General features: G+C 40.1%; 1 long non-coding RNA gene across 1 annotated transcript; it reads right to left on the reverse strand.

The window, feature by feature from the left end:
• Positions 14,989 to 21,409, reverse strand: LOC109232752. Its single transcript, XR_002068980.1, has 3 exons — positions 21,262 to 21,409; positions 20,904 to 21,145; positions 14,989 to 15,132 (listed from the first exon to the last, which is right to left on the reverse strand). It is a non-coding gene; the product is annotated as an uncharacterized LOC109232752 (long non-coding RNA).

The following is a 25,258-nucleotide window of genomic DNA, read 5'->3' on the forward strand; positions in this document are numbered from 1 at the left end:
AAGAAATCTCACAAAAAGTCAATAAATACTACTAGTAATAGTAGGTACCTTAAGATAAGATAATCGAAATTTTTGTTTGGAATTTTAATTTGAACCTGTTTTTCCTTCTTTTTATGGTAGTGAAAAGTATGGTACCATCAGCAGAAGCTTGCTATTTAGACAGCACACCGGGTGGTTGCCCTGATAAAAATGCATGCGCTGAAACTTGTCGACCGTGCTACAGAGGCATTGGATTAGTGTATTCCTATTGCGTAGCACCAGGAGGAGGACTTCCTTATTGGATTTGCCGCTGTGATATGAAGAATGGAGCACCTTGTCAACCAGTTGGTCCACCAATTTGTCCCAAACCACCTGCAACAGCTCGTTACTTCAACCAATATTTAGGCCGCAACGAGGATACAACCACCGTGCCACCCCCTACAGCTATTGTCATCGGTAATATCAGTGAAGTGGGATCGCCTGCTCCATAGTCGGCCGAATGAGAAATTAGAGTTTTTTTTAAGCAAAAGAAAAAAGAACAAGAATATGAATATACAATATAATATTGAGCAAGAATGAGAATGTGAATTTGCGAATTTGGATCTGCCTATTTCGTTAAAAATTCGGGGCTTTTGCATCTATACCCGTTTTTGTTTGTCACGTTTTAACTTGTGCCCGCTTTGCAAAAAAAATTGCAAGCGTACCCGCTTTTTCGCATAACTTCAGCATACGGGGCTGAAGTAGCAAAGGCAATCACGCAAAACTTCAGCATTTTAGCAGCCGAGCCTGAAATTCAGCTCTAGAGCTGAAGTTTTTCTTTTGTAACCGGGAAACTTCAGCTGAAGTTCGCCAGTTATAAAATAAAAACTTCAGCTCTAGAGCTGAAGTTCGCCAGTTATAAAATAAAACTTTTGTAACCAGGAAACTTTAGCTCTAGAGCTAAAGTTTTTGTCTTTGTAATCGGGAAACTTAGCCATAATTGCTGGTTTAATTATGGAAATTATACCACCTTGGGCAGTTCTTGCTATAGGTGCAATCTTGAACTTTTTTGGTTACTTCATGATATGGTTGGCTGTAACGGGACGTCATTGTGTATAAGTGAATCTTTTCTTCTACATGGTGAACTGCAGATAAGAGGAGTAGATTACAACACACCCGACGGAACGTGTATAAGAGACTACATTGATGTAACTGACTTAATTGATGCTCATGTAAAAGCATTAGAGCATGCAAAACCTAGCAAAGTTGGTATTTACAACGTCGGGACAGGAAAAGGTAAAAATCATTTGACCTTTTATCACTGCAATATTATACATACTCTATTTTATCTGCAAGTGTTTAAATTTTTATTACATGCTTTGTTACTACATGTAGTTTAGTGAAACAATTCGTCGAAACTTGTAAAAGGGCTATAGGAGTGGACATAAAGATTGAATATCTCACACGACGTCCAGGAGATTATGCTGAAGTCTATAGTGATCCGTCCAAAATCAGGCGTGAACTAAATTGGATCGCGAGATACACACTTGNGCTCTTCCGATCTGAGATACACACTTGAAGAGAGTTTATCTATAGCATGGAGATGGCAAAAGGCACATAGAAATGGTTACAACTAAAGTAGATATATTTAAGATTGAATATATTTTTTAAAATAAAAACTTCAGTTATAAAATAAAAACTTCAGCTCTAAAACTTAAGTTCGCCAGTTATAAAATAAAAACTTTAGCTCTAGAGCTGAAGTTTTTCTTTTGTAACCGGGAAACTTCAGCTCTAGAGCTAAAATTTTTGTCTTTGTAACCGGGAAACTTAGCCATAATTGCTGGTTTAATTATGGAAATTATACCACCTTGGGAGTTCTTGCTATAGGTGCAATCTTGAACTTTTTTGGTTACTTCTTGATATGGTTGGCTGTAACGGGACGAATTTCAAAACCCCATGTTTGGGAAATGTGTTTGTATATACGCATTGGTCCATATTCTCAGTCATTTGCAATTACTGGTGCAACTGTTACTTGTGTCAAGAATTTCCCTAGTAGTCGAGACATCGTGTTAGGACTATTAAAAGGTGCAGTTGGCCTAAGTGGCGCGATTATGACACAATTGTACCCGCTCTAGAGCTAAAGTTTTTCTTTTGTAACCGGGAAACTTCAGCTATTCTTTGTAACCTAGACGATGATGCGTGTGAAACATCTTGCGCTTTTCTCAGATTGTTTAGACAATTCTGTTCCTTCAATGCGCGTTCTTTGTTCACTTTGGTAATTTCCTTTTCAACTTCTGGCCTTAAGGACTCCAGCTTCAGCTCTCTGACCTTCTCCAGTTTGTGCACTGTACGCACTTTTCTCATATATATATATTCAGATTTAATTTCAGAAAATCATTGATTTCCACTACTACTGAAGCACAGTGTATATATTGTGGGTTAAACTTTGTTTCCGAGTTGTATGGTGAAGTTTCACTTTTTTGTTGGAGCTTGTAATTTGAAGAATTTAGTGTAACTTCTCAATTTTTAGGAAAATTTGAGGCGGATTATGCATGTGAATCAAAAGCAGTAGAAAATCCATTTTACAAGCTGAGATTTAGCAAAGGAAGGATTAAGGAATGTGAGCAAGTTAAATAGTGGACTAAAACTAATAACTGGAATTAAAAAAAAAAAGAAGAAGAAGAAAACGAAGGAGGAGAAGGAGGAGGAGAAAGGAGCTGAAGTTGTTTAAAAAATGGGTACAAGTTAAATGTTTAAAAAAAATGGGTATAGGTTAAATGGGGACGACCAAATAGGGCGCCCCGTGCAATTTTTACTAAAAATTCTATTCCTCTTCTTTAGAGCTGTCAAAACGGGCCAGCCCAGCCCAAGCCTCGTGGGCTTTTAAATTTGGCGGGCTAGGACGAGACGGGCCGACATATGAATGGGCCTTAAAATGGCCAGCCCAACCCAGCCCTAAGAGGGCCGCGGGCTAGGGCAGGCCGACCCTTCAATTTCTTTTTTCAAATTTTTTTTTAAATCCTTAAATATTTTTTCGTGACATAGTCAATTAATCATGTAAACAACTTCTATTTGCTTAGAGCGTACAAAAATATTAATATTTGACGAGGAATCTCGTAATTGAAATGCAAATCCTCTATATCTCTGCTCTTCTTTTTTAAAGTTACATGAATATTTTCTTAATACCTTTCTTTCATTTTCCTCAGATTCAGGGATTAGTTTAATAAGTTTATATGCTGAGGTTTTTTAATGTAGGCTTAACATCAATTGTTGATTTCATCATTATAGTCCATAAAAATTTTAAAATTCTTGAAATTTGCTAGTGGTCAATTTTTTTTTTGTATTTAAAACTGATCTTTATCTATACTGATGAGTAGTTTAAATATTGATAATATATTAAAGTAATCTAAACTGATCATTGGCCACTTAAAGTAATATTTTCTTTTGAGAAAAGATTTTATTGGCTACTTAAGACTTTTCATGTTCGTTATTAATTAAGCAAAAGAAAAACTAATTTTGTCATATTACATGCATGTCAAAAATCTAAATTCTAGTTGATATGGAAAGGTAAATGAGCAATTTAGGATTGGGGACTGGGGATTATAGTTAATAGTTTTTTTACTTTTTACTTTTTTAAATATTAAATAGTAATTAATTTGAATTTAGTTAATTTTGGCCCACGAGCCGGCCCAGGCCCAGCCTCGGTCAAGCCTCAAGGGCCAGTGGGCTGACTTGGGCTGGGCTTGTAAGACTCAGTTTTAAATGCGCTCAAAAAATCCTAGCCCAACCCTACCCAAGTAGCGGGCTGGGTTGGGCTGGCCTCACAGGCCAAGCCCATTTTGACGGCTCTACTCTTCTTGCGTGGCACTAAAGACAATTCAAAACTTTAATATACAAAAATTACTCCGCTCCTATAATTGTTTACCTTGAAAATGGTAATTACAATTAAATTTAATTTTGTGGTTCTAAAAATGCGTGATTTATTTTTATGCTAGTTGTTAAGCAGTAGATGCTAAGTGTGAGACTAGAAAATAAGATAAGAGCTTGAAGATAGCGTGACAAGCAAATCGAGTGACCGAGAGTCGGGGTCTCGAGTTAGCCTATACGGGGCCTCGAGGTGAGGCTAGAGCGTTGGACTGCATACAGCCGATGAAGGACTAAAAGTTCTAAGAGCTTTGATTGGGGCTCTTTATGATCAATGATGAGTAACAAGTGAAGAACAATCAATAAAACGCAATAAATGTAAGCAAGATAATAAATGTAAGCAATAAAATCAAGGGAGAATATGTTTAAGTTAGAGAACAGAGAATGTTCTTTTTCTTGTATTCAATATCATGTGTGTTACAAAATGACAAGGGTCCCCTTTATATAGGAGGGAGAATCCCAATATGGTACATACGCATTTATTACAAAGATTCACAGCTGGTACAGCTATTTACTAGTCTGGTACAGACTAGTACTACTCTTGTAGGTATTGTCAGCTTTGGTCACGTGCCTTGGAAACCTCCCGCTTGTCCATGGTAGCCACCTATTTGTGCTGCCCCGAGGTCGAGCTAAGAAACCCTCGGGGTTGAACCTCGAGTTGCGCCTCAAACCTTCTGGAGACGGGCTATGGAATGCCACGACGATCGTAAAAATCGGACTCTCCGATTTTAGCCGTATACAGATAGTCCCCGCGTTTCTTAGAATAGAATGATATGAAACAACTTTGACATCGACTTTTCTCAGGCCTCTCACGATGGCGTCATTCTTATGACGTAAGCTTTCGTGATGACTGAAAACATCCCATCAGTTCATCTTCCCAAAAGAGTCTAATACATTGTCAGTTTACTTTCCCAAAAAAGCGGTGATATCGTCGCTGATCTGTTTCCCAAAAAGCATTGATTACGCTTGTTGATACGTTTCTACCTTTCTATAAATGGGGGGGTTACTTGAACCAAAATTTCACCCAGTCATTCTTCAACAGCCTTTAACCCTTTTCTTCTCTTCATCCTCATCCAAACTCTAATTTCCATGGTTCAAGCCTGTGACCATAAGGTCACACGGCAGCAGTTTTGCCAGTTGTACCATGGCTCTTTTCCAGAGTTTTTCCCTACTGAGTGGGATCCCACTGGTTTGTTGTCGTTGTTGTTGTTGTTGGCACGAATAATGAGAGAGGGGCTTAAAATTATCCCCGTATCAAAGGATATGTGGACCGTGAACTGCTGCTCATCTCTCTTAACTTCAACCTAGTGTGGCACCTCATTCCTTTTGCTTTCCATGGAGTGAGGTGGCATTATCTACTAAATTTTGCATCCCACACCGGTGCAATGTCTCAAGAAGTGGCTTCACAATAGCAGTGCTGACGAGACCCGTACTCGCCAAATTTTCACCAAGCCACAATTTTTCCTGCTTGTTAAAAGCTTTTGCTCTTTGATAGGCTATAGCTATCTCGGAGGAGTCTCTCAAAGATATAGCTCTGAAGATCGACATGGGATCCTAGAGGGAACGACTTTCGTAGATGTCGCGTTCGAAGATGTACCCTCGAAAGTAGTTTAGGCTCTTTAGTTGTTGTTTTTTGCTTCTTTGTTTCTGTGTAAGGACCCCTCGTGGGCTTTTGTAATCGTCGCTTATTAATACAATAGTTTCTTCAATTTGCTTTTGTCTTGTACTGGATTCCCCTTTGCCTGTGTTTGCGAAAAATCCAACCATGTGACTTTATCGACCAGTCCGAATACTGGACTCAGACATAGGAATTTTTTTGGTTCTCGATTGGTTGATACGATATCCCCTGAAACACTTTGCCATTCCTCGGACTAAGTCTGGATTGATCTGATACAAACTTAGGCCGTCGGGACTTCCGAGTTCTAATTGAACGAGAGCAAGGCCTCAAATTTTTTTCAAAATAAAACTAAGCCCTTTTAGGCACCGTTGATAGTCCCCGAGCGAAAGTTCGCTTTGATCATCCGAAAATAAACATATCCCTTAGGCTTTCGCAAATAGTCCCGAGCGAGGATACACTCAAACTCGGGGGGCCCTTGGGCTTAGTAATCAAGCGATCATTTGAACTTGAAATAAAGATAGCCTTGAGGCTTTATTAATAATCCTCAGACGAGAACTGACACAGACTTAGGTATCCCGAGGGCCAAAGAATCGGGTGAATGACCCGCATTTGTAATAGCAGAGACCCTCGAGATCGGGCACCATCTCGAGGCTAGGTTTATGTGGATAGCTCCTTAGAGCCCATCATTATTGCAATAGAAATCCTCGAGATCGGGCATCATCTTGAGGCTAGGTTGATACGGGGATCGGTGACCCCTCGAACGTTGTACGACAACATCATTCGTATGGCCATGAAGTGACCGAGGTGGTTCTGCCGGTACACTTCTCCCAAAGTGATAATGGCCTAGTCAGAATTAACTGGCCTTTAGAGTAGGCGGACAGTCACCGCTTGCCCTATATATGAGTTTGCTTTCCTCTTATTCGAGGATTCCGCTATTTTAAGCAGCTATCCCTTTCATAGAATTCTCCTTCCTTGCGTCAGCTCTTTCACCATTTTAATTCGAAGCTTTCGCCTAAGCTCTCATTTCCCTTTTCTTGTTTCACCATAGTTATGGCTGCTATGCCCAAGCCCGTTCACCAAGAAGAGGAGAGTTCCGCCTCTGCTTCCTGCTCGGTCGGTGGTACACTGCCTGCTTCCGGCGATCCAACCTCGAGATGTTTCATTTCGAGGAGTGACTTTAGAGAGACCTCCCAATGTTCAGGGCCATTGGGAGCATGCATCGAGGTCCATTTCATCAATAGGAGAGGAACACCTCGAGACAGTAAGGAGAGACTGCGGATGGGGAGAAAAGGTGGTACTGTAGGTACCTTCCCCAGAAGAGAACATCATGGCTCATGTAGAGGGGTTTTTGAACGTATACACGTACCCTTTTACGTTGGGCCCTCTCGATAGAGTCGTGCTTGACTTCTATCAAAGATATCGGCCTACCTTGGCACAGGTTATCCCGTCGTTCTGGAGAATAGTATTGATGATGGGGTTCTTTGTGGAGGAAGCTGGGCTTGAGTTCACCCTTAGCCATCTTATCAGATTGTACCGGCCCTTTCATTATCGAGGCCTGATAAGTTTACGATGTCGATCCATCAGGCCCTTTGTTGCCGATGAAGAAGAAGATGGGAACCGGGGGTGGATGAGTCGATTTTTTTGAGTACGGACTGTCGATATTATCCCCATGGAATTCCTGCCATTTCCTGAGAAATGGAATTTCACACGTAAGTGGTACACTTCGTGTTTTTGTCATTTTCGTTCATGGTGGAGGCGAACTTCATAAAGATGTTTTCCTTTTCTTTTTTACAGCAATCCCGTGGATGCCATACGAGGTACCCGACCTGGCGAATTAGGCTTGGAAGCTGGTAGCTCGCTCGACCTACAATGGGCGTAAGTGGTGAGACCTGTCGCAGGGTAGATGGGAGGCAAAACACCACGGTGAGTACCGCGTGATTCTTCTATTTAAAGAATATTTCCTTGGTGTTTCCTAATTTCTTTACTGCAGGCGTCGGAGAATTCTCTAGATGAGGCCGTGTCCACTTGGAGAGGAGGGAGGATCATCGACCTCGGGGCCTAAGAGTGATAACAAGCGTAAGGAATCCTCGATGGGCGAGGAGATTTGTAGTGAAGCAGGGTCAGCCCGAAGGCGAAAAGGAGATGAACCCGTTGAAGTTGATCGTGTACTTGACGGCCGTTGTGCGAACATTGGCGCAGCAGAAAGGAGTGGCCACACATTGACGGCTCGAGCCGAGGGACATCCTGGGGCAGCTGAGCCTGCAATACTAGAGATTTCTAGCCTCGGGGAGGTGAATCCTCTTTTGCCACCGTCTTCTTCCCCGGTCGAAGGTACTTCGAGGACAAGGATCTTCCACCGCTATCTTCTTCTCCCGTCGAAGGTACTTCGAGGGATACAGGTTTTCTGCTGCCGTCTTCCTCTCCGATCGAAGGTACTTCGAGGGATGTTCGAGGTCAGGGGCCGCCTAAATCAAGAGGGGTCTCGAACGATCACATTCCTATTAGGAGCGGTTCTACTGGGGCCAATGAGACCAGGCCAGTAAATGTGCGCTCAACTTTTGAGGAGGCTTAGCGGCTCTGTTCTGTGGTGAGTTTTGTTCGATTGTATTGGTTTTTCAGTTTTGCGCTTTCATTTTCTTACTGAGCTTCTTTTTCATAGGCCTTTGACAAGCTCAAGTCCAAGCTACTCCGCCGTGAAGCCGGGTTGCGAAAAGCCTTGGACGGGGAGAAATACCTCAGGCTTCTTTGTGACAAAAGAGTGAAGGAGTTGGTATACCTGTGGTACAAGGCGGGTCGAAGCCGGGACTACGAAAGGTACCTCGAGAGACAGGTAACCTTTGTTTCGAGGGGATGCACGCTTCTTCTTCTTCCCTCGGAGATTAATAATTTGATACTTCAGTTGCAGAGAAAGACGGAAGACCTGGAACGCCTTTGTGGTGAATTTGGTCAGGCCAAGTATGAGTGTAATGAGCTAAAGGCTCAAGCAGATGCCCAAGTTGCGGCCAAGAAGAACTCTTTGGCCAAGGCTTCTGCCCTCGAGGTGCAACTCCGGAATGCTCGTGAAAACAACTCGGTCCAGATGAGCATGATTACAAGGCTCGAGTCTGACCTTTTGAAGATGAAGGCCGAGGTGGCGGACGCCCGGGCTGAAGCTGAAGAGATTCGAGCTAAGGCTGACAAGAAAGTGGATGTCTATTTAAAAGACGCTGTCGATGCTCGGGATGAGTTGAGAGGGGCTTTCGATCGGGAGAGCAGAAGCGATGAATATGCCCGGTGCAAATCCCGGAGGGAAATCCTCGAGGAGATCCATGCTAGGGGCTTCGATCTCTCGGAGGAGATAGCGCAGGCCAAGGCGGATGAATACGATGCCAAGTTCCTCGTGTCTGATGCCGAGGATAATGAGGAAGAGGCTGATGGAGCCGTAGTCCCCGAGGGGAAGTGCCTTTCCTTGTGTATAATGCTCTTAGAGAACATTGTAAATGAATGTATTTTTTCACATATACATAGAAGGAAGCCTTTTGGTTTTCTCTTTTCGTGAATTTCTCTTTTCTTGAGTATGTCTTTCTTTGTCTTGAATTTTGACATTCGTCGGTGATTAGCCAGATGAATTGGCCTTCGAGGTAAAACCTTTATGTTTACAAATTGGCCCTAAGGCTTGTTGGGCTGGCCCATAGGCTCTTACGCATTTGCCCTTAGGCGCTTTTTAGTTAACTGTTTCGGGCTCAGTCTTCGAGTCGGGTTTCAACTAAAGCTTATCGACCCTTGAGTTTTTCAATTTTAGGCTGGCTCCTAGGCTCTTACGCGTTGGGTCGGTACGACCTCTAACATAGGCTGGCGCTTAGGCTCTTACGCATTGGGTCGCTACGCCCTCTAATATAGGCTGGCGCTTAGGCTCTTATGCGTCGGGTCGGTACGACCTTTAATATTGGCTGGCGCTTAGGCTCTTACGCATTGGGTCGGTACGCCCTCTAATGTAGGCCTTATTTTTCCCTCGTTAAAGACTTTTTGAAGTTTTTGTGTTCGCCCGACTCTTTGACAGTTCGATAAGAACCTCGATTGTGAGCCGTTATGCAGCAATGAATGAGCACCTCGGGAGGTTTCGCTCGGTGGCTGAATTATTTCGAAGCCTTTTGTTTGGAGCTGATATGTTCGAAGCTCTTTTGCTTATGCCGAGGGTAGCCTGATTAACCGGTTCTTTTCGAAGTATTTTCGAAGTAATTTAAAGGCCTGTGAATTTTATGGCGACGGTCGGGCGTCCCGGAGTCGCGTTAATTTTGCTGGTACAGCCTTGTGACCGTAGTCATTGTATTTGGCCGTAGCCTTTTAGTCCCCGAGTGAAGTAGCTTCGGCGTCTATATCGAGGGTATGCCTTTTTAGGGGTCTTACAAGTTCGAATATATTGCCTTAACTTTAAGATCGGGATTATGCCTTTTGTAAGGTCTTATAAATTTGAACATGCCTTACTTGAGGTCTTACAGATAGGTTACTTGGCACAAGTATAATTCATGCCTTGCTTGAGGTCTTACAAATCCTTGGTACAAGTATGACTCATGCCTGGGTTGAGGTCTTACAGATAGGTATTGCCTTATGGAGGTCTTACACTGTTGATAACGCTTCGTGGAGGTCATACATTTTCTAACATTGCCACGGGGAGGGCTTTCGGGCTCGAGGTCACCCACATGGGGTCTTATGGCCTTGGATTCTTGATACCTTGATGGGGTGACCGTCGGCGATAGTCCCCGAGACATCGAGAGTTTTTGGCTCTGGAGCCGTTCTTTGTATATTTTGTTGTTGCCTCACTGAGGGCTTACGAGCTCGAAGTTTCCGGCCCGTAGGTCTTACGGCTTCGAGTTTTTAATGTCAGTCCCCGAGTGTTCGAGAAATTTCTAGCTCTGGGGCCGTTTCTTGTAAATATAGCAAACTTCTTTGAAGCGTGGGGCGTTTTGATGGTAGAAGATATTCCTTTGATTACTTGGTACAAGTATACATGTTTTCGTCGTCAAGGGTTTAATTATTCTATGCGGACACGGTTTATTCGACCGTTTGGCCCGATGCATCATTTTCCTATCGAGACCCTTTTTGGCTCATCTTGACTTTTTCGAGGGGGTGATCCCCCAGAGGGATGCCCCCCAGTATTCGAGGTTGATTGAAGAGAAGCCTTGAATACTTTTTAAGTTCTCCTTATGTAGCATATAGATGTTGCCTCGTTAAAAACCTTGCCGGTAAAACCCTTCTTGGGATAAAATCCGATCGAAGGAAAAGAGTGCAACGCATGCTTTAAAACCTAAGGTCTTCAAGATGGAAAGTGCTTCGATTGTTCTAACCGGACTCCTGCACATAGGTTAGTGTAAGATGTAAATAAAAAGAGAGACGGTTATACCTTAGTGGAGATGGCGCTTCAAGCCTCGATATGCTTCAGCGCTTGCTCCAGAGACGCGGTACGGTCCTTTGCTCATTTATTCGGGTGTAGCCGAGAATGTAGCTTGTGATTGCAACTTCACTGTTTGCTTATCATTTGGTTCCTTCGATGTTGGAGGCATCGATGTTGGTGCCACATCGTGTACCGCGAACATCTCTCTTGATGCATGTTGCTCCCCGTATACGGTTTTTATTCTGTCCTTTGTTGGGAACTTCATCATTTGGTGAAGGGTTGATGGTACTACTCTCATGCAGTGTATCCATGGCCTTCCGAGTAAGGCATTGTACCTCATGTCTCCTTCGATGACATGAAATTTGACATTTTGGGTTGTGCCGGCCACGTTGATCGGGAGGGTGATTTCCTCTTTTGTTGTCTCGCTCGCCATGTTTAATCCGTTGAGGACTCGAGAGGCGGGCACGATCTGGTCGAGCAGTCCCAGCTGCTCTACCACCCTCGACCTGATAATGTTGGCCGAGCTGCCTGGATCCACAAGCACACGCTTAATTTGAAATGTATTTACAAGAAAAGAAATTACCAATGCGTCATTATGAGGCTGAGACAGGGCCTCGATGTCCTCGTCGCTGAATGTGAGATCGTCCTTGGGTATGTAACCTCGAGTTCGCTTCTGCCTGGTGATGGATATTTTTGTTCTTTTGACAATGGGTTCCTGCAGGATGTCAATTCCTCCAACGATCATGTGGATGACATGTTGTGGCTCATTTGTTTCATTTTTCCTGTTTGCTTCTCTTTCCCGAAATTGATTCTTGGCTCGGTCACTGAGGAACTCTCGGAAGTGCCCTTTGTTGATTAGTCGGGCTACTTCTTTTCGGAGTTGTTTGCAGTCTTCGGTCCTATGACCGTGTGTTCCGTGAAATTCGCACAATAAGTTAGGTCTCCTTTGGGACGGATCTGATAGTACGGGCTTTGGCCACCTGGTGTCTCTGATTTTAGCGATGGCTGATACGATGTCCGAAACATCAACGTTGAAATTGTACTCAGACAATCGGGGTGCCTCCGTCGGTCCTGTATGTCTGTCAAATCCGGCCCTGCTCACGAGTCCCTGAGAATTCTGACCTCAATCTATCTTTCGGTCATTTCGGGGTATGTTACGCCTTGGGGCGTTTCTTCGATCTTCCGTGTATAGTTGATACCATTCCTTGTTCGGCCTTGGTTCCTTTTCCAAGAGCCTTCTAGGATATACTGAGCCTGAGGGGGCTCCTAGTTTGTCGTTCTCGACCCTAATCTTTGATTGATATCGGTTGTGTACATCCGACCAAGTTACGGCAGGATATTCAACCAAGTTCTGCTTCAGTTGCTTTGAAGCCACCGAGCTTCGTTCGTCAAACCTTGGGTGAAGGCCTGCACTGCCCAGTCATCGGAGACTGGTGGTAATTCCATTCGCTCCATTTGAAAGCGAGATACAAGCTCCCGCAGCATCTCGTTTTCTCTTTGTTTGATTTTGAAGACGTCGGATTTTCTTGTAGCAACCTTAATGGCACCGGCGTGTGCCTTTATAAAAGAATCTGCCAGCACGGCAAATGAATCTATTGAATTCGGGGCTAGGTTGTGATACCACATCATGGCCCCTTTTGAAAGTGTTTCTCCGAATTTCTTCAATAGGACGGATTCAATCTCGTCGTCCTTCAAGTCATTCCCCTTTACAACACAAGTGTAAGCAGTGATGTGCTCGTTGGGGTCCGAGGTTCTGTTGTACTTCGGGAGATCAGGCATTCTGAATTTCTTCGGGATGGGCTTTGGAGCAGCATTTGACGGGAATGGCTTTTGTACAAATTTCTTTAAATCTACACCCTTCAGAACCGGGGGTGCGCCTGGGATCTGATCGATCCTTGAATTGTAGGTCTCCACCTTTTTGTCATTGGCTTCTATCTTCTTTTGGCCCGATTTAATCCTCTTTGTGAGGTCCTCGAGCATCTTTATGATAGCGGGGTCGGCTGCTGACCCGTTGTTGCTTGATCTTTCTGGTACTTGTTCGGCTCGAGGAGCCGTTTCCGGTGCTGCTGTGCTCGGATTTTTTTTGGTGGCTTTGCAGTTGAGCAATCGCTAGCTGTTGTGCCTGCAACATCTCAAAAATGACGTGAAGACTAACCTCTCGTTCCTCCCGACCTGGGGTTTTCTGAGCTTCTTGTTGGTTTTCTTGGCGTATACTCCTGTTAGTGTGGGAGCTTATATCGACGTGTTGGGCGTTGCGCGAGACCACGTCCATGGGAATTGGTTTTGGTGCATCCTCAGGGTTTCATGGTTGTACACCGATGCCTGGAACAGCTACACCATTCTCTCCATGGTCCTTAGGACCGTTGTTCTCATGTGCATTCACTGAGTTAGACATTTTGACCTGAAATCAAAGATTCTAGGACAAGAAAAAGCGTGAAAGATAACTTGCGTTATTCAGTAAACCAGCACGAAAACAACCACTATTATTTTTAGCCCTACGGTGGGCGCCAAACTGTTTACCTTGAAAATGGTAATTACAATTAGATTTGATTTTGTGGTTCTAAAAATACGTGATTTATTTTTATGCTAGTTGTTAAGCAGTAGATGCTAAGTGTGAGACTAGAAAATAAGATAAGAGCTTGAAGATAGCGTGACAAGCAAACCGAGTGACCGAAAGTCAGGGTCTCGAGTTAGCCTATACGGGGCCTCGAGGTCGGGCTAGGGCGTTGGACTGCGTACATCCGATGAAGGACTAACAGTTCTAAGAGCTTTGATTGGGGCTCTTTATGATCAATGATGAGTAATAAATGAAGAACAATCAATGAAACACAAGAAACGCAATAAATGTAAGCAAGATAATAAATGTAAGCAATAAAATCAAGGGAGAATATGTTTAAGTTAGAGAACAGCGAATGTTCTTTTTCTTGTTTTCAATATCATGTGTGTTACAAAATGACAAGGGTCCCCTTTATATAGGAGGGGGAATCCCAATATGGTACATACACATTTATTACAAAGATTCGCAGCTGGTACAGCTATTTACTTGTCTGGTACAGACTGGTACTACTCTTGTAGGTATTGTCAGCTTTGGTCACGTGCCTTGGAAACCTCCCGCTTTTCCATGGTAGCCACCGATTTGTTCTGCCCCGAGGTCGAGCTAAGAAACCCTCGGGGTTGAACCTTGAGCTGCGCCTCGAACCTTCTGGAGACGGGCTATGGAATGCCACGACGATCGTAAAAATCGAACTCTCCGATTTTAGCCGTATACAATAATATATTTGTTTTGGCAATAAACTCTCTTACCATATAAAAGGAATCTAACTTATATAATAACACTGTAAAGGGATTTTTGCGACAATTTCACCAGCTCTAATATATTTTTTTTTGGTAACAAGGATAATATTGCATGAACTATTAAATATTGTTGTTACAGAGAGTGTGGTGCTGGGGGCACCACATTGCTAGAACTACTTTGATTACTATTACAACGATTACTAGTATCACTATAAAAAAATGCTAAATTTAGAGAGGTTTTATTTACATATTGCGGCGGTCAAAAACCTCCGCAATATACTTTTACGGCGGTTTCCGTAATCCCCGCAATAATGTTCGCCGCAACCAATTTGCGGGAGTTTTCTGACAGACCGCAGTTATCATATAGCCACGGGTATTTGACGGCGGTATAACCCCCGTAATTTGGTAGTTTGGCTGTCACTTATTAAAAAAATAGCGGAGGTCTAAACCCCCCACAATTTCTTTATTTAACCCCTACAAATTTTATAACACAATATTAGTATAGGTTAAATAGCGGCAATTATAACCTCCGCTGTTCATTGAATATTCTTTATCCTGCAATATAATGTTACTCCATAACTGTTCTAATTTCAACTATATTAATATAATGAAGCATCAACAAATTATATAAATTGCATACTGGAATCAAGTAACATCAATATATTAATAAACCACAAAATACATTAAAGTAAATTAGCATTAGTCTCAAAAATTTGCTTTAAACACATCTAGTCCAACCATTAAACACAAAACATCAATATTATAATTAGTCTTAAAACTCACATTAAACATAACATCCACTCCAACCATTATGGACAAAAGATCTACTATGACCATTCAATCAAGTACTATACTTAATTATCTAATACATTTGCAAGCAACTTCAATGGTTGTCGTTAGGATTACTTCCATCGGATGATCTTCTTATATCCGTGGGTGAAATGGATCCGCTAGCCGCATCACTTGGCTACAAAACAATCAAAAGAAAATATAATTAACAAAAAGTACCTCAACAATCCTATAACTAATAATACTTGGACTGAACAATCATTCTTTACAAAATTAAATAAGAAAGTTATGAACTATTCTTATCGTTGAACGTGAAGGAGAAACAAATATCCCTGCAAATTCTTCAGGTATCTTCCCTTCTTTCATTATCATATACGCCTTAAAAGCATTCATCATTTGAGTGTTAGCATCCATCATTTGAGTGTTAGCATTCATCATTTGAGTGTTAACATTCATCATTTCTCTGTAGTTCTCTTGGCTTTGATTGTGAGCATTCAACATTTGATTGTATTTCTCTTGGCATTGGGAAGAACGTGAACCATTATTATAACTTGAAGCATTTAAATCACTATAACGAGGTCTTGTTTGTCTAAAAGCTCTGCTAGGAACAACTCCTAATCCTAAGCACCTTACTCTTCCAGAATGCTCTTTTCCCAACACCTTACCAACATCATCATTTGGCTAAATTTCAGACTCATCCACTGTGCCTTGGGTCAATGCTAGTTCAATTTTTTCCTAAACACATTACACACCAAAAGCTAGTGTCCTTACTTCAATCAGTGATTGACAAGTTAGCTAAAAAATAAAACATTAGCAGAATAGGTACTTCATTTTCCATATTCATAAGCAGCCATCTTTAGCCTACTTACACATGCTAGTTGCCTTGAAACTCTATTGTAATTCCTGATGTTGACAGTTCTATATTGTAATTCCAATATCAAGAATATGAGATTGGGGAAGGTGTTCCTTAACTGATATCAAACTTTTGCGAATGAAATGTCTAAATAAGAGAATAAATAACTTATAGATAAGTTAAATATCAACAAAGAAGACTAATAGCAATTATTAGGGCTCCATAAAAGCTATCTTACACATATCTATTTTGCCGCCTCATTAACATATGATCATCTTTATTCCTATGTGTAGTGAGATTGTAACGACCCGGCCGATCGTTTTATGAATTTCAGTCCCGTTTTCCCCATTTCTGCTTCTTTATGTCTTGTTCAGCTGTATTATATGGTATCGGGTTGGTTGGTTCGAGTTCGGAGTGGTTTTGTGGAGGAATGAGACACTTAGTCTCTTAAGTTGGCCATTTCGTTGAAAAAAGTCAACCAAAAGTTGACTTGTGAGTAAACGATCTCGGAATTTAGTTTTTTATGATTCGGATAGCTTCGTGAGGTGATTTAGGACTTAGGAGCATATTCGGAATATAATTTGGAGGTCCGTGGTAGATTTAGGCTTGAATTGGCAAAATTAGAATTTTGGCGCTTTCCGGTTGGTAGTGGAAATTTTGATATCGGGGTCGTAATGGAATTCCGAAAGTTGGAGTAGGTCCGTGGTGTCATTTGGGACGTGTGTGCAAAATTTTAGGTCATTCGGACGAAGTTTGATAGACTTTTGATCGAATTCGGAAGTTTTTGGAATCCTTAGGCTTGAATTCGAGGGTGATTTGATGTTTTGATGTTGTTTGAGGATTCCGAAGGTTGGATCAAGTTTGAATGATGTTATGTGACTTGTCGGTATGTTTGTTTGAGGTCCCGAGGGCCTCGGGATGGTTTTGAGCGGTTGACGGGAAGTTTGGAATTTGAGTTGTGCTGCAGATTTTGCTGTTCCTGTTATTTCCGCACCTGCGGATTGGGGACCGCAGGTGCGAGGTCCGCAGAATCGCAGGTGCGGTTTGGTCCCCGCATCTGCGATGACCGCAGGTACGGCCAGGCAATCGCAGAAGCGAAAGTGCCTTTAATGAAATTCGCAGAAGCGGAGAATTTTTTCGCAGATGCGGCTCCGCATATGCGTAATGGGTGCCGCAGATGCGGAAGTCCTGGGCAGAGTGTATATAAAGGCTCCTTCGCGAATTTTTGGTCATTCTTCACCATTTTTGACCGAGATTTAAGCTTTGGGCAGTGATTTTCAAGAGGAATCAAGGATTTTCAATGGGGTAAGTTACTTGGGCCTATTATTTGTGTTTATGATGATTTTTCCATTGTTTAATCATGAAATTAGTGGGATTTAAAGCCTAATATGGAGGATTAGGGCTTGAGTTTTGGAGAGCTTTTAGTGGTGATTTGAGGGGCCATTTGAGGTCCTATTTTGATGTTCTTGGTATGTGTAGACTCGTGGGAGGATAAGAATCTTAGTGATATAATTTTTATTGGAATCTGAGGCGTGGGCCCGGGGGTCGGATTTGACCAATTTCGGGATTTGTGATGTAATTTGATTGTTTTTGCGTGGGCTTTGTTCCCTTAGCATATATTGATGTTATGGTTCTGATTTTGGTTAGATTCGGGGCATTTGGAGGCCGAATCGAGAGGCTGGGGCGTCGCGGGCTAGAGTTTGGCTTGGCTTGAGGTAAGTAACGCTTCCAAACTTGGTTCTGAGGGTTCGAAACCCCAAACTATGTGTTTTATGAGTACTATTGAGGTGACACAAATGCCAAGTGACGGGCTTATGGGCGTGCACCGTAAAAATTGCGACCTGGATCATTCCATGGCCCCGCTTAGTGACTCGTTCTTGCTGATGTCTGTGTTGTAATTATGTGATTAAGTTTATGAGCTGGAAATCATGCTAATTATCATGTTACGGCTTCACGCCAATATTGTTGAGACCCGAGAGGTCGTTTCTTGCTGTCATATCATTCGCTTCATTGATATTCTGTACTCAGTCCTATTCATGCATATTATATCATGCCTCAGTCTCGATTATTGTTATTTGACACATCATATCATTGTTCGGCTAGTATCATGACATTTTGAGCCGTGTGTGTGAGACTGGAGAGTGATGGCTGAGTGAGGCCGAGAGCCTAATATTGAGTGATAGTATGGGATCGGGCTGCACGCCGCAGCGAGATATTGAACATGCCTTCGTTGGCTTTGTTATAGCGCTTGGGCTAAAGAGAGAAGCCCCTCCGGAGTCTTTACACCCCCAATGAGCGCAGTTGATAATATTGAGGGATGGATCTTCCCTGCACATGGATCTTGTCCGAAGTATTTATATTTGGAGATGGATCTTCTCCATAGGCTGGAATGGCCTTCCTCGGTACTGGATGACTGTTGTCAGTGATGTGTATATATTCCGGGATGGATCTTCCCTGGGCCTTGTGAGCTATATATAGTACCGAGTGGTTGTGAGTTTGTTATTGCTATTATCTGGAGATGGATCTTCTTCGCGGGCTGGAATGGCCTTCCTCGGTACTGAGTGATTGCTGTCAGAGATGTATATATTCCGGGATGGATATTCCCTGGGCCGTATGAGCCATATACAGTACTGTGTGGACGAGCATTTGAGGTTGTGGGCACATGAGGCACTCAGCATGGTGCATTCCATACAACATGTGCATTGACATGTAGATGTAGCAGAGTTACACTCATTTACCTTGTTCATACCTGCTCTGTTGTACTATTCGAGCTGTTTATTTAACTGAAAGCATGCCTACGTTTCTGTACATTATTTCTGTTATCCTTGAGGAGGTTGAGTTCGTCACTACCTATCAGTCCAAAGGTTGGACTTGTTGCTTACTGAGTTGGTATATTCACGTAACCCCCTGCACCTCGTGTGCAGATTCAGGCACTTGGGATCCAGCGGCGGATGTTTGATCGAGGCTTCTGACTTAGAAGATTATTGAGGTACCTGCACGGCATTCGCAGGCCTTGGCTCTCCACCTTACTTTCCAGTTGTATTTCAGTTGTTCCCTTAGACATTATATGAGACTATGTATTTTTCCTTAGACGCTCATGCACTCAGTGACACCCCGGTTTTGGGTTGGATTGTATTTATTCTTGGAATTTCTTATGTTTCAAATAGTTCTTTAACTGTTAATAGCTTCCGTAAATGTTTTCAAAATTATTATTATCGGGTTGATTGTTGAGTTGAGGCTGGCCTAGTTTCACGATAGGCGTCATCACGACGGGTCGGGTTTTGTGTCGTGATAGAGATAAAGCTATTCTCGTCCAGGCTTTTGTCCAGTCTCAACCATCTATCTATAAATGAAAAGGTCAAATTCGCATTAACTTAACTAACTAGGAATAGTTGCTAGTTTAATTAAAGTATCCAAAATGAATTATTACCATTTCAGCCCTTCTTCTGGAGTTAGGTTTGGAGCCACCGATATGTAAAATAGTTTGTATCTTCCGATTTCAGCATTTCTTTTACAAGTTTCCTTACAAAAAGATACCCAAAAAAATCACAGAATAATCCACCACTTTTATTGTGAGTTATTAGTTTGAAGAATTGACCCAAACAATTGTCCTAATCTCTTTGACATAAAAAAGCTAAGCTAATTAAATCAACAAAACATAGATCCAAAATCAGTTATTCCTTGAGGTTCACTTGAATTTATCTTCCTAAATATATGCTAACATTATAGGAGTAACATAAATATATGATAACAATATAGGAGTATCATCTTTGATGCTAGTATCTGCCTTTCTAAATTTATTCAGAAATTACATCTCTCCTCTTTTTTATTTTTTCTTCTATTTTTGGTGTGTGTGTCTGTGTAACAGAACTCTTCAACCAACAGATTATCGAATCTCACACCACAATTTTGTGAAAGTCAAACAATTAGCGTCAATCTAATTAGTTATTCTTTTGGGTCCTAAAGATTCTAAACTAGTATTTACATGAAGGCATGTCTTCATCTGTTTGAAGTTCAAAACATATGCTCCTATTTTTATGCTCAAGAAGCAACCTATAGCATACTTGTTTCATCCATATTCTGTCAAGCAATGTGTTAGGGCAAGTCAATATTCAGTTCGACGTCATAGATTAAGATATAAGGGAAGGAAAGTTGAAGCAAATGATTATTTCAGCACTCAAACAAACAAACTGAAGAACTTCTTAATCAACAGAAAAACATACAAACTTCAAACTGAGAAAAACGTACAAGCCCTCTTGCAGTAATTTCACATTCTAATACTGACTTACCCAAAATATATTTATTCTTCTAAATTACTCCTAGGAATTAGGATATAATGAATGCAAACAATCTCATTATGTTATGCATAAGAATATATGAGTAAATACTTACTCGTACTTGGTTTTTATTTAAATCAAACAGTTTAACTTAGCAATTAAAAGTTGAAAAGAAAACACATTATGTAAATATGTATATTCATGAATAAAAACTGGATATTCTTTTTCCAAAATACTAAAAGTGGTTGTAGTTGATATTGATATTTATATGGTATCAATGTTGGAGCTAGCTGGTAAGCTGTCCATATTTATAAATGCATGTGGTTGATATTCATATTTATAAGCTCAAGCAAAAATAGGCAAGTTTGAAGAAGTGATCTCGAATTTTGAATCTGAAAGTTAAGTTTAAGTCAAGTCGATGTTGTTGGAAAAGTTTGAAAACATTAGCAGGGATGAAGATTGGTTAAAGTGAAGCCATGTAATTACACATATAATTGAAGCATTGAAATAAATACTTGTGTTTTATCTTTAAAGCGGTAATCAACATAAGAAATCCATTGATCCGGTGGAATCCCCAGCGGAACACTATCCATTATCTCAGCTCTGCTCTTAAGTGGATCATAGACCTTATCAAACAACTTTAGCATTTTTGCGCCCCATTTCTTACACATAGAATTATAAACATATCGTCTTGCATTTGACTTAGTTGTCCTAAAACAAAATCGAGGCTTCAAGAATAAACCAATGGTTAGATAATTATTACATGCAAATATACAATCTAATGACATAAAACAGAGATATTGTATGCCTCAGTATTACCTTTATAAATCGATCATAACAACGGTTGAAGATTGTCACAGGTAAATCCAGCCATTTCTCAAAGTGAATTGAAAAAATGGAGCAGTCGGTTGCTAAAATTCCGCAAAAGCCTGCAAGAATGCCTTGTCCTTCACCAATGGGAGAATCCGTGTCGTCAAAATCAACCACAATGCGTTCTCCATTAGATAAATTTAACACGTGCCTTTTTTTCATTTTAAGTATCTTGCCAGCTCCTTGCGAATCTTAAAAGATAAAAACAGAGTGAGATAGCACAGATACATAAGATTTTCTTCCATTAGAAGAATACTAAAGTATAATAGCCCAACATGAATTGAACAAGCAAAGGATAACAAAGTACCTGATATAACTTCAACAAAAATTCTAGCTTCGAGTACTTGGACCCTTCATATGATTCTTCAGTTTCATCTCTAAGCAACTCAAAAAATTCATTGTTATTTGAAGAAGGCAGATCATTTAATGTTTCTTCTTCTCCAACTACTTGTGACAGACCTGCATCAATGCCCTCATGCCTTAAACCCGGGAATACTTCATTTATCAACAATTTCATAAGATTTTCAGGAGGCAGTGCATCTGGGATAACCTCTGTGCTTCTAGAGTTCTCCAACACTTCTATTTTCCCATGAAGAATCCAAGTAACATAATTTTGAGGGAATGGCTTGCTAATCAAATTATCGTACACTATCTCTCTAGTCTTCCACTTCCCAAAACCACATTTAGGACACGGACATTTTATTCTATCTCCTATAGAAGCTTTCTTAAATGCAAAATTTAGAAATTGATTCAAACCAAGTAAATACTTTATTGTATTTCTAGGCATTCCAATCCAAGATTTATCCTTTGGAAGGTATTGTAACCTACAATATTTTCATGAGAAAAGAGGATTTAGTAACCTATCAATGCAATAACATTATAAAATTTTGTAAGATAATAAAAAATGGCACAGGAAAATATTTGTTAAAGAATAAGATGGAAATCATGGGTTGTGTACATAAATGCCAAGTAAGGTTGTGTACATAAGACTCTAGATAAACTACCGATGATATTGTTGGAACTACCGATGATATTGTTAGAGTTTGCTTGTCTATCATACACATTCGTTAAGGATATAAATTGAGCTTCTCTATTCTCCTTGCCAATCTAGCCTTCAAGCTTACTCTACAGATCAACAATTCCTCATGCTATTTTTATAACAACATATAGTTTTTTGATAAGGTGTTTGGCAGTCATCTTTAGAGATATTAACTAACTAAATTCAATGTTAACGATAAAAAATAATGAACGACAAAATTCTTTAACTGAGAAAAAGGGCAGAATCGAAGATCAAGAGAAAATGGAACATTATTCTGCGCATCTGTCTTTTGTACACAAACAAGAAGGTGCATATCCAAGAAAAACACAACAGCTAATAAAAATAAAGAGGAATCCAATGATTTTGTTACAAGTGAAAATAAATGCATCATGGCAACGAAGCAGTCTCCTGTTAGCTTTCGGACCAAACTGCATTCACTGGAGTTACACATTTTCTAGAAGTTCAGAATTTGCAGTCAATAATAATGTGTGATTCAGTAGTCACTTTTATACAGTTTGTAAATCATATATTAAGCCATTAAGTCATAAGGAACTTTTGTTTAGCATAACAAGATGAAGCTCATCTTTTAGATATAATAACTGAATGAAATAATCAGAACCTGCAGAAAAACAAAAAATGTACCTTGAGACCGATCCAAATACAACGTGGAGCAGAAAGAGGAAAAGCAGCCGGCGACAATTGCGTCTTCTCTGAAGGTCCCTGGGAGTTCTAAAATACACTTGCAAAAGTAAATATTTCAATTAAGACCCAAATTACGGAAATTAATCTACAAAATACACAAAAAATCTAAATTTTAGAACCTAATGCAAAAGGAGAAAGAGGACTTGCTTCTCGATTTCAACAAAGAGTGTTATATCTTCTTCAAAATACACCGATTCTACCAGATTTCTGCCGATTCAAAATACACCGATTCCACCAAATTTCTTCAAAATACACCGATTCTATAAATTAACAGAGAAAATAAACTTAAAACCCAAATGCATGAAGAAAGACAAGACAAAAAAGCAAAATCGAAGAGGAATTTGTATGAAAGAGCAAAATCAAATAAATTTACATCCAATTGATTGATAGATCTGAAGTTTTCTTTCATATCTCTTTCATTTTGCAATAAAGGAGGCGCTGAAGAAAGAGGAGGCGCTGAAGAAAAGCAAAGAGCTATTGTATTTGGAATTTTGCAACTACACGGGCTTGAAATCAGAGGAAATGGAGAAGAATGGAAGAGATTAAGTGAAGAAGAAATGGAAGTGACTAAGTGAAGGAAAAGAGATCTGTAGTCGCGGTTTTGATTAAGTGAAGAAGAAATGAAATATTGCTATGGGTATTGATTAAGTGAGAGTGGGCGAGGGTTTCTGAAAATGAAAAAAGCGAAAATGAGAAAGGGATTTGGGAAAAAAAGAGAGGGAAAGTATTAAAAAACAAAGGAAACATTGGGGTTAGTGGGCGCTATTTTTTTAATGGTTACGGAGGTTACCTGCCGCCGTAAATATAATATATTTGTAGTGTATATATGTTGGAGTGCATATTTAGAGGATCACTACATGTACAAAAAAGGAGTTCTCTACTATAGTAACTCCATTATCAACTCTAATATGTTAAAGTACTTCTCAATAGTGGCGGAGGCAGGATCTCCACGAAGGGGGTTCGAAATTTTTTTTTGTAGCTAGTGGGAATTGAACCCATGACCTTATATAGATTTTAAATCCTCTTGACCACTAAACTACACTTTTGGATTGTGTTAAGGGTGTTCAAAACTTAATATATAGAAGTAAAAAACAGATTTTGCCTTGTATATACAGTGTAATTTTTCGGCGAAGGGTGTTCGGGTGAACACCCTTGCGCCCCCCTAAATCCGCCCCTGCTTCTCAAGTTATCGACTCACACTCATTATAAAAGCCTGCATTACTTTTAATTAATTGATTCTTTTTTTATACGGTTGGAAATAATTAAAATTCTAAAAGGTTATGGTTAAAAGTGTAAATGTCATCTTATCAAGCATGAATTTTCTAAAAGCTAACTTATTTTTCCACATAAAATTTGGCTATATAACCCTAAACATAATCTACAAAGTTGCTGTTGAGTATATATTTTGGGATGAATGCCATCCGAATCAGTAGGATCAATAATTTAGCAACGTCTTTCGCCTTTGCACGAAAGAAATGATAGAGTTTGGAATACAAAATCAAAATATAATTTTGGTGTAGCTTCTGTCATCAACTTATTACTCCAATTTTTTTTAATTATATATTTATAAGCTAAATAAAAATTACATAAATAACTATTTAATTATAAATATTTGAAAAAGTAATCAAAGAAATGACTATTTTGAACAACAAAACAAAAAAGTTGAGCATCGGTCTTTGACGTCCAAGGATGACATAGACTCAGATGATGACAACCTTCTTCCTTTGATGGCCAACTCAGATTTCTAATGTGAAAGATGAACAATCTAAGGTAATCTTTCATGACATTAAAGAATATTTTTACACTTATTATAAAAAGAAACTAGTTTTATTGTCTAAGATCTTAATTGATGCATATCATAGTCTTTGTGCTAAAAAGGAACAACTCATAAATGTATGCCTCTCTTAACTCTTAGGTTTGACAACGATGACCTAGAAATAAGAAAAGCCTTAAAATTATTGTTAAAGATCTAAAAGACCAGGTTCTCACTCTAAGGTAATAAAAAATAAGTTTTAGAACTTGAGAATAAAATGCTTCTTGATGCACCTAATAAAGGAAAGTTTCATGCTAGCGAGATTCAGAAAAAATCTACAGATTAAATTGAAAAAGGCTAAATCTAATCTCTGTGCTGAATGTGAGAAAAGTAGGATGCTCCAAAAAAATCTGAACAAGACATAAATTGAAAATAAACTCCAAAGTGAAACAGTTCCTCAGAGGTATTAATCACTTTGCATGAAAACCACAATAGCAATATTAAGGAATTAGGACATAACAAGATCAAGACCACGTACAACCTTAAAATCACTCATATCTCTATCCTTGGTAGTTGTTTGTGCACACGCTACGGGAATAACATACACTTTTAAGATTCATGTACTACTATGTTTAAAGCAATTCAGAAAAATATTGAATATGTTAAAAAAAGAAAAGTTGATAAACCTGGTTCTCGTTGAAAAATGTAAGGTTGCCAGGATGGACTAAAGAGAATTTGATAATCTTTTTACTCAAAGAAAGGAATCAAAGCTAGTCTGGGTTCCTAACTGACTACTAAATTATTTTGCAG

Source organism: Nicotiana attenuata, chromosome 9, assembly GCF_001879085.1.
Source record: "Nicotiana attenuata strain UT chromosome 9, NIATTr2, whole genome shotgun sequence".
NCBI classification, from domain to species: Eukaryota; Viridiplantae; Streptophyta; class Magnoliopsida; order Solanales; family Solanaceae; genus Nicotiana; species Nicotiana attenuata.